General features: G+C 44.2%; 1 protein-coding gene across 1 annotated transcript in view; it reads right to left on the minus strand.

The window, feature by feature from the left end:
- The window catches only part of LOC310648303 (uncharacterized protein), a gene marked incomplete at its 3' end in the record, with an annotated part of 505,350 nt that overhangs the window by 128,510 nt on the left and 362,038 nt on the right, over positions 1 to 14,802 (minus strand). The window lies entirely within an intron of this gene.

The following is a 14,802-nucleotide window of genomic DNA, read 5'->3' on the forward strand; positions in this document are numbered from 1 at the left end:
TAAAAGTACTCTAACAGCGGAATTAATTGAAGCAGATAAGCAAGGAAGATATGTTATGATAGATTTGCTGTTAGAAGGTAAAAAAACGCTTCTAGTTGGACTGTATGCTCCTAATCAACAACAAGCTGATTTTTTTAGCTTACTTCATACAAAGCTTACTCAATTGGATTACAAATCGTTTATTTTTATGGGGGACTGGAATGGTGTTTTGGACGTACAGATGGATAAGGCTGGTTCTTTTAAGCGTGTTCCGAGTCATGCCAGATTGCCTAAATCTTTTTTTGAAATGAAGGACGATTTGGAACTGCGAGATATCTGGCGTGACACACACCTACATGAAAAGGATTATACTTTTTTTTCTGACAGGCATCAATCTTTTTCCAGGATTGATTTTATTTTGTTGACTAATGATTTTTTTCCTAGGATTAAGAAGGTAAAGATCTGTGCAAGAACTATTTCTGACCATAGTCCAGTTTGGTTAGAGATCAATAAGGACAATAGGGATAGGCGCTCGTGGCGCGTAAATGAGAATTTGTTTAGAAATCAGAGAACTGTGGAATAATGTAAACAGCAGATGAAGGATTTTTTCAAATTAATATGAATAAGGATACCTCTATGGACATGGTTTGGGATGCTAGCAAGGCCTACATGAGAGGGGTGTTGATATATATGAATAATAAATACAGACGTACTTTGGAAGCCAGAAGGAAAGAATTGGAGAATGAAATTAGGGAAAAAGAAAAGGCCTTAATTTTGAACCCATTGGATGTGAAGACTAAGGAGGTTATTAAGCTATTAAGAGGACAATTTGATAAATTGATGGCTGATCAAGTGGCAACCAATTTGCAGTTTGCCAGGCATAATACTTTTTGCAATGCTAATAAGCCAGGTAGATGGCTAGCTTACAGACTAAGGAAAAAGCAAAGGGCTTCTAATATAGATAGAATTGAACATAAGGGAAAGGTTGTGTTTCAACAGGATCTTATTAAGGAAGCCTTTGTGGATTTTTATTCTAAATTATATGCTAAGGAGAAGATTAATGAAAAAGACATTGATGTATATTTGGAGAACGCTAGCATCCCGGTTCTTACGCAAGCACAAAAAGAGGAGATTAACCAATTGATAACAGAAGAAGAAATTCTTATAGCAATTAAGGAATTGAAGGTGGATAAAGCGCCAGGTACGGATGGTTTGACTGCGGCTTACTACAAAAATTTGCAATTGGAGTTGATAAAGCCGTTAAAGGAACTGTTACAGACAATTCAGAGAGGGGGAAAGGTGCCTCCGTCTTGGAGAACTGCTTTTATCTCTTTGATTCCGAAGGAAGACCAAGATGCTACTCAAGTAAAAAACTATAGACCGATATCACTTTTAAATACAGATTACAAGATATTTGCTAAGGTGTTGGCTAACAGATTGATGAGGGTTCTGCAACAGGTGATTCATGGGGATCAAACTGGGTTTATTAGTGGTAGGCAAATGAAAAATAATGTGAGGCATATAGTTGATGTGTTAGTTTTTTGAAAGGAACAACCAGATCCCTGCGGCGCTAATTTTTTTAGATGCTGAAAAAGCTTTTGATCAATTGAATTGGCAATTTTTGATGAAAGTTTTAGATAAAATGAATTTTGGGGATAAATTTTTGCAACCAATTAGGGCATTATATCAAAAACAAACTGCCCGAATAATAGTTAACAATAGTTTGACTGAAGCATGTAATATTGAGAAGGGCACAAGGCAAGGGTGTCCGTTATTGCCTTTACTATTTGTGTTAACATTGGAGATATTACTGGTAAAAATACGGAATTCGGAAAGAATTAAGGGTATACAAATTAGAGACCAGAATTATAGATTGAGAGCGTTCGCAGATGATCTGGTTGTTACGGTGACCCAGCCGGAGAACTCTGTTGTGGACCTGATGGAGATCATAATACAATATGGGAAGGTTTCTGGATTTAAAGTTAATGCACAAAAAACTAAAATTCTGGCCAAAAATATGACAGTATCGCAAAAGGCTCTTTTAGAAGGATTAACTGGATTTGAGATTGCTAAAAGGGTCAAATATTTGGGGGTGTTTTTGTCACCCTCTAATACAAAGTTATATAAAAATAACTATGAAAAATTATGGGGAAAAATTCAAAAAGAAATGGAGAGTTGGGAAAAATTGCAATTGTCTTTGCTGGGAAGAATCGCAGCAGTGAAAATGAATGTCCTGCCTAAATTTTTATTCTTATTTCAAATGATACCGGTTCTTAAGAAAGATTCTAATTTGGAAGAATGGCAACGGGGTATCAATAAATTTGTTTGGGCAGGGAAAAGGCCACGAGTTAAACTTAAGATTATGCAGGATACCCGTGAAAGAGGTGGTCTCAAAATGCCCAATTTTAAATTATATTATGAAGCTGCTGCGTTAGCAGGAATAAGTGATTGGATTAATTTGACACAAGAGAGATTATTAAATCTTGAGGGCCATGACTTGTTATTTGGCTGGCATGCATATTTGTTGTATGATAAGAAGGTAGATAATGTGTTTAAAGTGCATATTTTAAGACAGGCATTGTTGAGAGTTTGGAAGAAGTATAGACATAAGTTAGACTGTAAGATGCCATTGTGGGCAATTCCAAAACACGCAATAGAAAACATAAATGTTGGTTTCAAACATGATGTGACTACGTATAAGGAGATTTTAAGCTTGGAAAGAAGTGTATGGTGTTTAAAATCGTATAACCTCTTGCGAGATGAGAAGATTATTCAAACTTGGTTTCAATATACTCAGTTACGGGCCAGGTGGAAAAAAGATCAGAAAACTGGTTTTGCAATGACTGATGAAAATTTGATAAAGCAAATTAGAAATCAGGGTCCAGCACATATCAAACGGATATATCTTGCATTGATAGAAATTGACTCAGAAACAGAACTTGTTAAAGATTGTATGATAAAATGGGCCCAGAACATCCAAGAAGTTATTACAATGGACACGTGGGAAAAGATCTGGGTGAGGAACGTAAAATTTACACAAGCTCAAAACCTAAGAGAGAACTTTTATAAAATGTTTTATAGATGGCATTTAGATCCTAAAAAGCTTGCAAGTATGTATCCGAATTATCAGCCAAAATGTTGGAGGTGTGGTGGCGAAGATGCAACATATTTTCACATATGGTGGACCTGTAAAAAGGTCAAGGCTTTTTGGATAAAAATTTGGTGGAATATGCAGAAGATCTTCAAGCAAAGGATAAAGTTTTGTCCGCAATTCTTTTTGTTGGGTATAATTACAGATGCTATTGTTGTGGACACTAAGTTGATGTTGAATTTAATTACAGCAGCAAGACTTTTAATAGGTCAATATTGGAAGAAGGAGGAACTGCCGACTATAGAAGAATGGACTTTAAAGGTTTCTGACCTGGCAGAAATGGCAAAGATCTCGGCTTATTTGAAAGATCATTCGCAAGAACGTTATATTATGGAGTGGAAAAAATGGATTGAATATATCCAGAACAAATATGGGACTAAAAAGTTTCATTTAGCATTTGAATAAGTCTTCCTTTCTATTTTCTTTTTTTTCTCTATATGAAATATTAGTATTGCTTGTAGTTATCTTATATGAGCTAGAGAGTGATAGATTTAAGAATTTATTGGTGGTAGCATATGGATGTTTATGATTGTTTTGTTTTTATACCCTGTACTTAGCTCTGGGAAGTCGGGGGGGGGAGGGGGGAAAGGGGGGGAGGGGTAGGGAGGGATAGGTAGGGGGGAGGGGGGGATTGTTAAAGATAAAATGTATTTTAAAACTTTTCAATAAAAAAAGGAAAAACAGTTTAAGAAGATAAGAATAGACAGTCTTTTACAATAGAAAGATGTGCTTGCATCTGTTAATTTTCAGACATCATTTACATAGGAGGGCAGAGCCAGTACTGTTCAGTTGGCTCATGAGAGAAGTACGTTTCCTGGATCTAATATGCAAAGAGAGATAGTATAACAATATAGACAGTGGTATTTCGTTCAGGTTTCTTGTCACCAACTGTCTCAAACGTGTACAACATGAGTACACCAAAAATCCATGTTCTTACCAAGTCTAACCAAATATACACATTAAAGAAAAGACAATATTTGTGATCCAAAGATGGGTTCATACTTACTGGTACATTACCAGGAGTAAGTACTTTGCAATAGTTCACATTTCCTCCTCTTTTGAAAATAACCAACATAAAAAGCACTCTCAGTTTGAACTGCTAAGTTTACAGAAAATTTCACATTTTAAAGATTTATTTATTTGTAAAATTTATTCCCCCCCATCTTACCTAAAGGTAACTCTGAGCAGCTTACAATCATAAAAGATAAAACCTATATACAGTAAATTAAAAAACATAAATAAGTTAATACAAAAAGCCAAACACTGTGGCCCAATTAAAAGATGGGGAGGGCAGGAGCAGGATTGAGGAGGGGGAGTGGGATCTGTTGTTAATCTATCAACCACCGTCTGTCGGGCCTCGGAAGCCCGACACTCGAAGGGGGGCCCCTCCACCCCCCCTGCACCACCTGCTTCCCTCCCGCCGACCTTACCCAGCTCCAGAGCGGCTCGGAAAGTTCTGGGGTCCGTGCCGTTTCTCCCGCCGCCTCCACACGCGCCGCAGCTGCTGGGCTCACCCGGCGGCGCGTCGTCACGTGGCTCCCCGGCTCCGGAGGCTCCAGGACTCACGCCGCCTCTTCTGCCGCCTCCAGACGTTCCGCTGCTGCTGGCCTCGCCCGGCGGTGCGTCGTCACACGGCTCCCCGGCTTCGGAGACTCCAGGACTCACGCCGCCTCTTCTGCCGCCTCCGGACGCACCGCAGCTGCTGCCCTCGCCCGGCGGTGCGTCTGCGCGCGGCTCCTCGACTCGGGCGGCTCCGGGACTCGCGCCGCGGCTTCTGCCGCCTCCGGACGCGCCGCGGCTGCTGTGCTCGCCCGGCGGCATGTTGGCACGAAGTTCCCCGGCCTGCGGCTTGCCTGGTGGAGGCCTGCGCCAGCTCAGCGTCTCTGCGGCCTGGGAGGCTTCGAAAGCTTCGGCCTCGCGGGGGACTGCGTCAGACTCCGACGCCATGCCTTCGCAGGACTGTGTGGCGACGCCGTTAGGGGATGGGTCCCTCCCCGCTGCGGCGACCGGGTGGCTGGGGCCTTCGGACATGGACGATGACAGGGGGGTTGGGGGGTGGGTGCAGCAGGGAGTGGGTGAGGGGACACGGCACGGTGGTGGCGGCACGTTGGGGGGGCCTTACCTGACTGAGCGACGGGCAAAAGGCCTTGTAGGGGAGGGGTGGGGAAGTTATAGAGAGTGGGAGGGCGGAGGCATGTTTGGGTGGAGTTTGGGTGGGGTTTTCAGGAGTGTATATAGCAGCGTTGGATGCAGGTAGCAGCCAACGCTGGCTTTGTTTCTCGTTGCGGTTGTTGCTCTGCAGAATAAAGCGCTTCTAGACTGCAGCAGAAGTCTCTCGTTCCTGTGTTCGGCATCTACCCTGCTTGTTGCAGGACGAGTCTTGACACCGTCACTGTGATGCTCCCCCACTGGAACCCCAAGTTAACTGGCAGAGTCAGGTCTTTAGGCTCTTACAGCAGGTCAGGAGGGTTGGAGCCAACCTCACTCTGGGGAGCAAGATGCTCCAGAGGGCAGGTGCAATGGCAGAGAAGGCCCTTCTCCTGGACCCCACCAGCCAGAATAATCAGGCTGATGGGCTCACAGCATGCCTCCTCTGCTGGCATGGGTGGGGCAGCTTTGGGTGCATGGGGCCTCAAGATCCGGGACTTTTCATCTTTAATTCTGGATGGGGTGGCACTACCCCAGTGGGATGACACAGTCCCTCAAGTACCCTGGACGCATGCCATGAAGGGCTTTAAAGGTAATTGCCAATACCTTGAATTGCACCCAGAAGCAGACCAGCAGCCAATGCAGCTTGCGGAGAAGGGCTGGACCTCTCATTCTCTTTTAACACTGATTGGAACTGGCCATGGAGAAAGGAGTCGAACCAGCACAGGAGAGTGCTGCCCAGCCCCCGTAGCCAGCCCAAAAGGATACCATGGTTGATGGTATTGAAGGCCACTGAGAGGTTGAGAGGGAGGGTGGTTACACTACCCCCATCTCACTCTCGCTAGAGATCAACAGGTGTGACCAATGCCATTTCTCTCCCATAACCAGGCCTGAATCCTGACTAGAAGGGGTCCAGATAATCCATTTCATCCAGTACCCTCTGAAGTTGTCAGGCCACCACCTTTTCCACAACTTTCCCTAAAAAGGGGAGGTTGGAAACTGGACAAAAGTTGTCCAGGCAGGTGGGATCCAGTGATGGTTTCTTAAAGAGGGGGCAAACCAGGGCCTCCTTAAAAGGCCCCAGAAATGTTCCCTCATCTAGTGACGTGTTAATCACTGCCTGGACCCACCTGCTAGTCACTGTCCTGAAGGCTTTCACCATCCAGGAGGGACAAGGATCTAACTGACAGGTGGTGGCACTGACAGCATCGAGGATCCTATCCGCTTCCTCAGGTCCAACAGGGTCAAACCATTCCCAGATAATCAGGTCAGACCTCTCCCCAGGCATCTCACATGGACAATCTCCACACATGGACTCCAACTGGGAATGAATTCGAGCGACTCTGTCCATCAGGTGCTGAACAAACTCTTGTGCATGGCCGTAAAGACGATCACCCTCCCTGACTCAGGAGGGATTGAGTGATGCAGAACAGGGCCGCGGGGTGACACTCTGAGGACGCAATAAGAGCAGAGAAATAATGTGGTTTCACTGCTGTTACTGCCATGATATAGGCCTTAATGGTGGCTCTAAGTCATGTCTGGTCAGTGTCATCCTTTGTCTTCTTCCAGCAGTGCACTAGGTGTCTCTTGACCCTTTTCAAAACCCGCAACTCCTCCATGAACCACGGGGAAGGTTGGGAAAGATTGGTCAAGAGAAGCCACATAGGCGTAATCCTGTCCAAAGCCGACTGAACACATCTCTGAGAGGGGACCCCCCCCTTCCAGAGTCAGCCAACTTGGCTCGTTCCTCCTCAATAAGATCTTGAAAAAGGAGAGCCTTACTATTAACTGGCATTCAGCAGCAGCAGTTGAACCTCCAAGGATATGCTGTCCAGCAACTAGGGATGAGCTCAGGGGGGTGGAACACACCACCGATAATACGTATTGGGGGCATCTTCCCCTGTAATGGCCTGCCCTCTGGTTCCCATAGCAACCCATACCCGTCACCACTATGATGCACTGTCCTGCCCTACATCCCCCAAGGCAATCAGTCTCCTCCCCCCCCGACCCCCTTCGTTGAAGAGCAAAAGGCTCTGCCATCCCCCTCCACCCAGTCCCATTCATCGTCTCACACATCCTGGGGCGATCAATGAGAAAGGAATCTCCCATGGCGCTATAGCTCAAGCTCTCAGTGCCAGCAGCTCCCCTGTCCCCAACCCTCTTCACAAACACACTATCCTTCCTCCCAAAGCAGTCCCTCTCACTGGCTAGTTGGAAGGAAAGGCCCACTTAACCAAAACCATCCATCCGGCTCTTACTCTAGGGGGCTACAAACCACTCCACACACACACTAGCTGCTCTCACCCTAGGAACAGACTCTCACACTTTGGTCCTTAATCCACCCTGTTATATAGCCCCAACTGTTGTGCCCACTGTTGGTTTGTTGTTGTTGTTGTTGTTAGTTGCGAAGTCATGTCTGACCCATCGCGACCCCATGGACAATGTTCCTCCAGGCCTTCCTGTCCTCTACCATCTTCTGGAGTTCATTAAAGCTCATGCCTACTGCTTCAGTGACTCCATCCAGCCACCTCATTCTCTGTCGTCCCCTTCTTCTCTTGCCCTCAATCTTTCCCAGCATTAGGCTCTTCTCCAGTGAGTCCTTCCTTCTCATTAGGTGGCCAAAGTATTTGAGTTTTAGCTTTAGGATCTGGCCTTCTAAAGAGCAGTCAGGGTTGATCTCCTCTAGGACTGACCGGTTTGATCACCTTGCAGTCCAAGGGAGTCGCAGGAGTCTTCTCCAGCACCATAGTTCAAAGGCCTCAATTCTTTGGCGCTCAGCCTTTCTTATGGTCAAACTTTCACAGCCATACATTGCAACTGGGAAGACCATAGCCTTGACTATACGCACTTTTGTTGGCAGGGTGATGTCTCTGCTTTTTAGTGTGCTGTCTAGATTTGCCATGGCTTTCCTCCCTGTTCTGTTCCAGCCTACTACCGGCCCTGCAGAAAAGTCAGGGACAACCCCTTTACAAAAGGCAAAAGGCTGGAAGTAAGCCCGCCAAATTTATTTACACAAAACAGATCCAAAACAGAGCAAACTGAGCAAAACAAAACACGAACCACTAAAACAGGAGCTATTCAAACGGTTGCATTCAGCAAACCAGCCCTCCCACACATTCCCCTTTTAAACAGTTCAAGGCGTGGCTTCTCTCTGCCTCCTTCCGAGGTGCCCCATTGCCTTCCTCTGTTTACTCCTGATTGACTGCCTCCTGTGTCGGGCATCCTTGAACAGGGCCAGCTGTGGGTCATCTTCATCCACACTGTCAGGCTCACACAGCTGGGTCTGCGTAGTAACCAGATGGGAGGGACCTGGCTGAGAGCTCTGCAAAGCCTCAGAACTGTCCTCTGCAGGCTCTCCAAACCCCTCCTCCTCCTCTGTATCGTCCGACCCAACTGCCGAACCCACAGGCTGACCCTGAATCACAACACTCCCCAGGAGCAAGCGTCTTTTAATTTCTTGGCTACAGTCCCCATCTGCAGTGATCTTGGAGCCCAGGAAAATAAAATCTGTCACTACCTCCATTTTTCCCCATGTATTTGCCAGGAATTGAGAGGGCCTGATGCCAAGATCTTGGTTTTCTTAATGTTAAATTTCAAGCCAACTTTTGCACTCTCCTTCTTCACCCACAACAGGAGGCTCTTTAGTTCCTCTTCACTTTTGGCCATTAGAGTGGTATCATCTGCATATCTTAGGTTGTTATTTCTCCCAGCAATCTTAATTCCAACTTTTGATTCATCTAGCCCTGCCTTTCTCATAATGTGCTCTGCATATAAGTTAAATAGGCAGGGGAACAGTAAACTCCTTTCCCAATTTTGAACCAATCAGTGGTTCTGTGTCCAGTTCTCACTGTTGCTTCTTGACCCGCATATAGGTTTCTCAAGAGGCAAATAAGATGGTCTGGTACTCCCATCTCTTTAAGAACTTGCCACAGTTTGTTGTGATCCACACAATCAAAGGCTTTAGCATAGTCAATGAAGCAAAAGTAGTGTTCTGTTCCAGCCTACGACTGGCCCTGTTTGAATGTCAGGGACAACCCCTTTTTATAATCAACAGGCTGGAAAAACCCAACCAAATTTATTTACAAAAAAATCAAAAGTTCAAACAAGAGTTAAACCATAAGTTCAAACAAGAGTTAAACAGGAATAAAAGACCACGACTCTAGCAGAAGACAATTCTTCAGCAACCAGCACCTCTCACACCTTCCCCTTTTATCATCAGTCCCAAGGCGTGGCATCTCATTGCCTTCTCCTCCTCTCACCGGGTTGCCTCATGGCCTTTCTCTGTTCTACTCTGCTGGATTTCCTCCTGCTCCTAGCGTCCCTGAATAGATCCAGCTGTGAATCATCTACGTCCAATACCTCGTGCTCACATGGCTGAGTCTGATGAGGAACATGACGGGAGGGGCCAGGCTAAGAGTCCTGCAGTGCATCAGAGCCTCCCTCTGACACCAAAGGCTCTCCAAACCCCTCCTTCTCCTCCTGCTCTTCAGAATCATCAGACTCAGCTGCCAGTATCACTGGCTGACGCTGAATCACAACAAGTAGATGTTTTTCTGGAACTCTCTAGCTTTCTCCATGATCCAGTGTATGTTGGCAATTTGATCTCTAGTTCCTCTGCCTCTTCAAAATCCTGCCTATACTTCTGGTAGTTCTCGATCCACATACTGTTGGAGTCTAGCTTGTAGGATTTTAAGCATAACTTTACTAGCATGTGAAATGAGTGCAATGGTGTGATAGTTTGAACATTCTTTGGCACTGCCTTTCTTTGGAATTGGAAAGTAAACTGATTTTTTCCAATCCTGTGGCCACTGTTGAGTTTTTCAAATTTGCTGGCAAATTGAGTGTAGCACTTTTACTGCATCATCTTTTAAGATTTTGAATAGCTCAGCTGGAATACTGTCACCTCCACTAGCTTTGTTGTTGCTCAGCTTTCCTAAGGCCCACTTCACTTCACATTCTAGGATGTCTGGTTCGAGGTCAGTGAACACCTCATCGTGGTTATCAGGGATGTTACACTCGTTCTTATATAGTTCTTCTGTGTAATTTTGCCACCTCTTCTTAATCTCTTCTGCCTCTGTTAGGTCCCTGCCATTTGGGTCCTTTATCATGCCCATTTTTGCATTAAATATTCCCTTCATCTCTCCAATTTTCTTGAAGAGATCTCTGGCCCTCCCTATTCTATTGTTTTCTTCTATTTCTTTGCACTCTTCATTTAAGAAGGCATTCTTATGTCTTCTAGCTATTCTCTGGAATTCTGCATTCAACTGGGTGTATCTTTCTTTTTCTCCCTTGCCTTTCACTTCCCTCCTTTTCTCAGCTATTTGCAAAGCGTCGTCAGAAAGCCATTTTGCTTTCTTGCATTGCTTTTTCTTTGGGATGGTTTTAGTTGCTACCTCTGGTACAATGCTGCGAACCTCCATTCAGAGTTCTTCAGGCACTCTGTCTATCAGATCTATTTCCTTAAATCTATTTGTCACCTCTACTGTATATTCATCAGGGATATGATTTAGTTCATACCTGAGTGGCCAAGTGCTTTTCCCTACTTTCTTCAGTTTAAGCCTAAATTTTGCAACGAGAAGCTCATGGTCTGAGCTGCAGTCAGCTCCTGGTCTTGTTTTTACTGACTGTATAGAGCTTCTCCATCTTTGGCTGCAGAGCACATAGTCAATCTGATTTCTGTGTTGATCGTCTGGTGATGTCCATGTGTAGAGCTGTCTCTTGGGTTGTTGGAAAAGAGTGTTTGCTATGACCATCATATTCTCTTGACAAAAATCTGTCAGCATGTGCCCTGCTTCATTTTGTACTCCAAGGCCAAACTTGCCTGTTATTCTGGTTATCTTTTGGCTTCCTACTTTAGCATTCCAATCTCCCATGATGATAAGAACATCATTTTTTGGTGTTAGTTCTATAAGGTGCTGTAGGGCTTCATAGAACCGGTCAATTTCATCCTCTTCAGCATCGGTGGTTGGGGCATAGACTTGTACTATTTTTTTTAAAATTCCATTTATATCCCGCCCTTCTCCGAAGACTCAGGGTGGCTTACAAGCTTAGCAGTAGCCTTCATTCTATGTATATGCCTGCTTATTAGGGCTTTCACACACATACCCAAGCGGCATTATTATAAAGTCAGCTTAATTGCCCCCAACAATCTGGGTCCTATTGTGATATTGAATGGTTTGCCTTGGATTCAAACTGAGATCATTCTGTCATTTTGGGGACTGTATCCCAGTACTGCTTTTCCTACTCTTTTATTGACTATGAAAGCTACTCCATTTCTTCTGAGGGATTCTTGCCCACAGTAGTATACCTGATTCCTGTCCATTTTAGTTCGCTGATTCCTAAAATGTCAATGTTCAGTCTTGTCATCTCTTGTTTGACCACGTCCAGCTTTCCTTGATTCATGGATCTTACATTCCAGGTTCCTATGGAGAGAAAATCTTTTTTTTTTTATTGAAAAGTTTTAAAATACAATTTTCCTTTAAAAAAAAACCCTTCCCCCTCCCTCCTCCCCCCCTACCTCCCCTCCTCCCCCCTCCCTCCTCCCCCCCTACCTCCCCCCTCCCCCCCCCCTACTTCCCAGAGCTGAATACAAGGTATATATATATATAAAAAAAAGCAAACCTAAGCAACCATATACTAACAACTATAAATTCTAAAATCCATCACTCTCTAGCTTATATAGGATAAAACAAACCTTAACAATATTAAATATATGTATAAAAAAACTAGAATAAGAAAAGGACACTCTCTAGCTTATATAGAATGGAACAAACCTTAATAGTATTAAATATATATTAAAGACAAAAAAAAAGGAAAAAGAAGAAAAAAAACCCTTCTCAACCCTATACTTATCCTAAATAAACTCCATCCATTTTATCCATTCCATGATATAACATTCTTACAAATAATTTTCCAAATTAACCAAGGATCCCAAATCAAAAAACTTTAAAGTCAACTCTTCTGTAATCGGCCGTTCCTCTTCCAGTACCACAATCCAAAAAAGCTCACCCTTTCCACAGAACCACCAAATATAAAAATATATTGCGTCTACACCCAAATCTTTTCCCCCCTCCCCTACTTGACTACTTGACTATATCGTAAAAGTTCCATAGACTTCTGCAATTCCTGCTACTTTCTCTTCTTAGATCGTTTTGCAGCAGCACGCGTCACCCTCTGTTTTATAGATTCATCCGACGAGGTTGTATCTTGATCTCCTCCAACACCGTTGTCTTCTATCTGACCATCTTCGGCCTCTTGATGCACTCCTTCTCCAGATCCCTTTCCAGCTTCCAAAAGTGTTAATGGCGTTGCATTTAAAACATTATTGTAGAAATCACGCGCTTGCATCACAGTAACCAAACGGTACTTTTTACCTTCGTGCGTCACCATCAACCCCACTGGGATCTCCCATCTGAACCTTATATCTCGCTGCTTGAGCTCTTGCACAAGAAATGTAAAATCCTTCCTTCTCCTTAGAATCTTTGGAGGAATTTCTTTTAAGACCAAAACTTCTTGATTAGCAATCATAACTTTAGTATCATAAGCAGCTTGTATAACTTCATCTCTAGTTTCCCTTTTTGCAAAATATACCACCACATCTCTAGGCAACTTTCTCTGTCTGGCAATCCATGAATTCACACGAAACACTTTGTCCATGCCTCCTTTTATTTCAGATGCTGGCTGTTTCAACACTATTTCAAAAGCCTCAGAAACCAGCTGCTTTAGATCTTCCTTAGTATTCTCCTTTAAGCCTCTAATTCTAATGGCAAACTGCATCTGGAAATATTGAGCAAGACACAGTTCCCTTTCCATTTTATTTTCATTCTCCAATAGTTTTGCTTCTAATATAGCATTCTTTTGAGACAAGTCTTCTAGCTTTTCCTCCAATTCTTCCACACACCGAGCCACTTTAAACACTGAAGTCAAGATGTCTACCCTCATCGCTTTGAGCTTCTGTTCCATCCTCTCCTCCATTCTCTCCTCCAATTTCTCCAATTTCTCCTCCATCTGTGCAAATCTAATATTAATTGATTCCAAAATTACCTGGGTATGTTTTTCAAGAGCATCTTGTAAGTCCTTTGATGTCAATACATCAGGAGGATGCAGCGCCTGCAATAATGATTGTTGCACGGGAGAAGTTCCAGCACTCCGAAGAGTTTTAGGGGGAGGTTTAGCCGCCATCTTTTACCAAATATGACGCACTTTCACTTCAGATTTGTAATCCAAAAAAGTCCATCAAGCTGGAGAGTAAAACATAGTAATCCTCTTTACCATTTCCTCTTGTATCGCTCTGCCTGCTCCTTTAAATCATAGTCATTCCTTCAGGCAGGGGTGGTCGCAGACGGCTGGCTCTGCTCCAAGAGGTCAGGAGCAGAGGCGACGGCCAGCTGGGAGCAACCCAGGCTACGGGGGAGTTCAATCCTTCAGCCGCCCAAGCCATAAGCTCAGGCGGCCCTGGAGAACTCTACCCCTACCTGGGAGCTCGCCCCCTCCTCTTCTCCCGAGGAGGGGGCTTCGGATTCGCCCGAACAGCTGATCGGCGCTGTTTCGGGCGAAAAAACACCAGCTGAGCCCCTGGCAGCCCGGGAAGGCTCCCTCCGTCGCCGCGGAGCCACCGGAAGTCTATGGAGAGAAAATCTTTACAGCATCGGACTTTCCTTTCACCACCAGACACATCCACAGCTGAGTGTCCTTTCAGCTTTGGCCCAGTCACTTCATTCTTTCTGGCGCTACTACTACTAGCCATCTGCTCTTCCCCAGTAGCATATTGGACGCCTTCCAACCTGAGGAGCTCATCTTCCAGCGTCATATCGTTTTGTCTTTTGGTACTGTCCATAGGGTTTTTATGGCAAAGATACTGGAGTGGGTTGCCATTTCCTTCTCCAGTGGATCACATTTTGTCAGAACTCTCTGCTATGACCTGTCCGTCTTGGGTGGCCCTGCACGGCATAGCTCATAGCTTCATTGAATTACGCAAGCCCCTTCACCACGACAAGGCAGTAATCCATGAAGGGATTAACAATATATACTGCTCAAAAAAATAAAGGGAACAGAAAATAAGACATTCTACTATTAAATACAGTACATTGTGTTGTTTAAGTGTTCCCTTTATTTTTTTGAGCAGTATATAATCTTAGGGCTTCATAGAACCGGTCAATTTCATCCTCTTCAGCACCAGTGGTTGGGGCATAGACTTGGACTACTGTGATATTGAATGGTTTGCCTTGGATTCGAACTGAGATCATTCTGTCATTTTGAGGATTGTATCCCAGTATTGCTTTTCCTACTCTTTTATTGACTATGAAGGCTACTCCATTTCTTCTGAGGGATTCTTGCCCGCAGTAGTATACCTGATGGTCATCTGAATTAAATTCACCCATTCCTGTCCATTTTAGTTCGCTGATACCTAAGATGTCAATGTTTAGTCTTGTCATGTCTTGTTTGACCACGTCCAGCTTTCCTTGATTCATGGATCTTACATTCCAGGTTCCTATGGAGAAAAAATCTTTACAGCATCGGACTTT

This window comes from Vipera ursinii, assembly GCF_947247035.1.
Source record: "Vipera ursinii genome assembly, chromosome: W".
Classification (NCBI taxonomy): Eukaryota; Metazoa; Chordata; class Lepidosauria; order Squamata; family Viperidae; genus Vipera; species Vipera ursinii.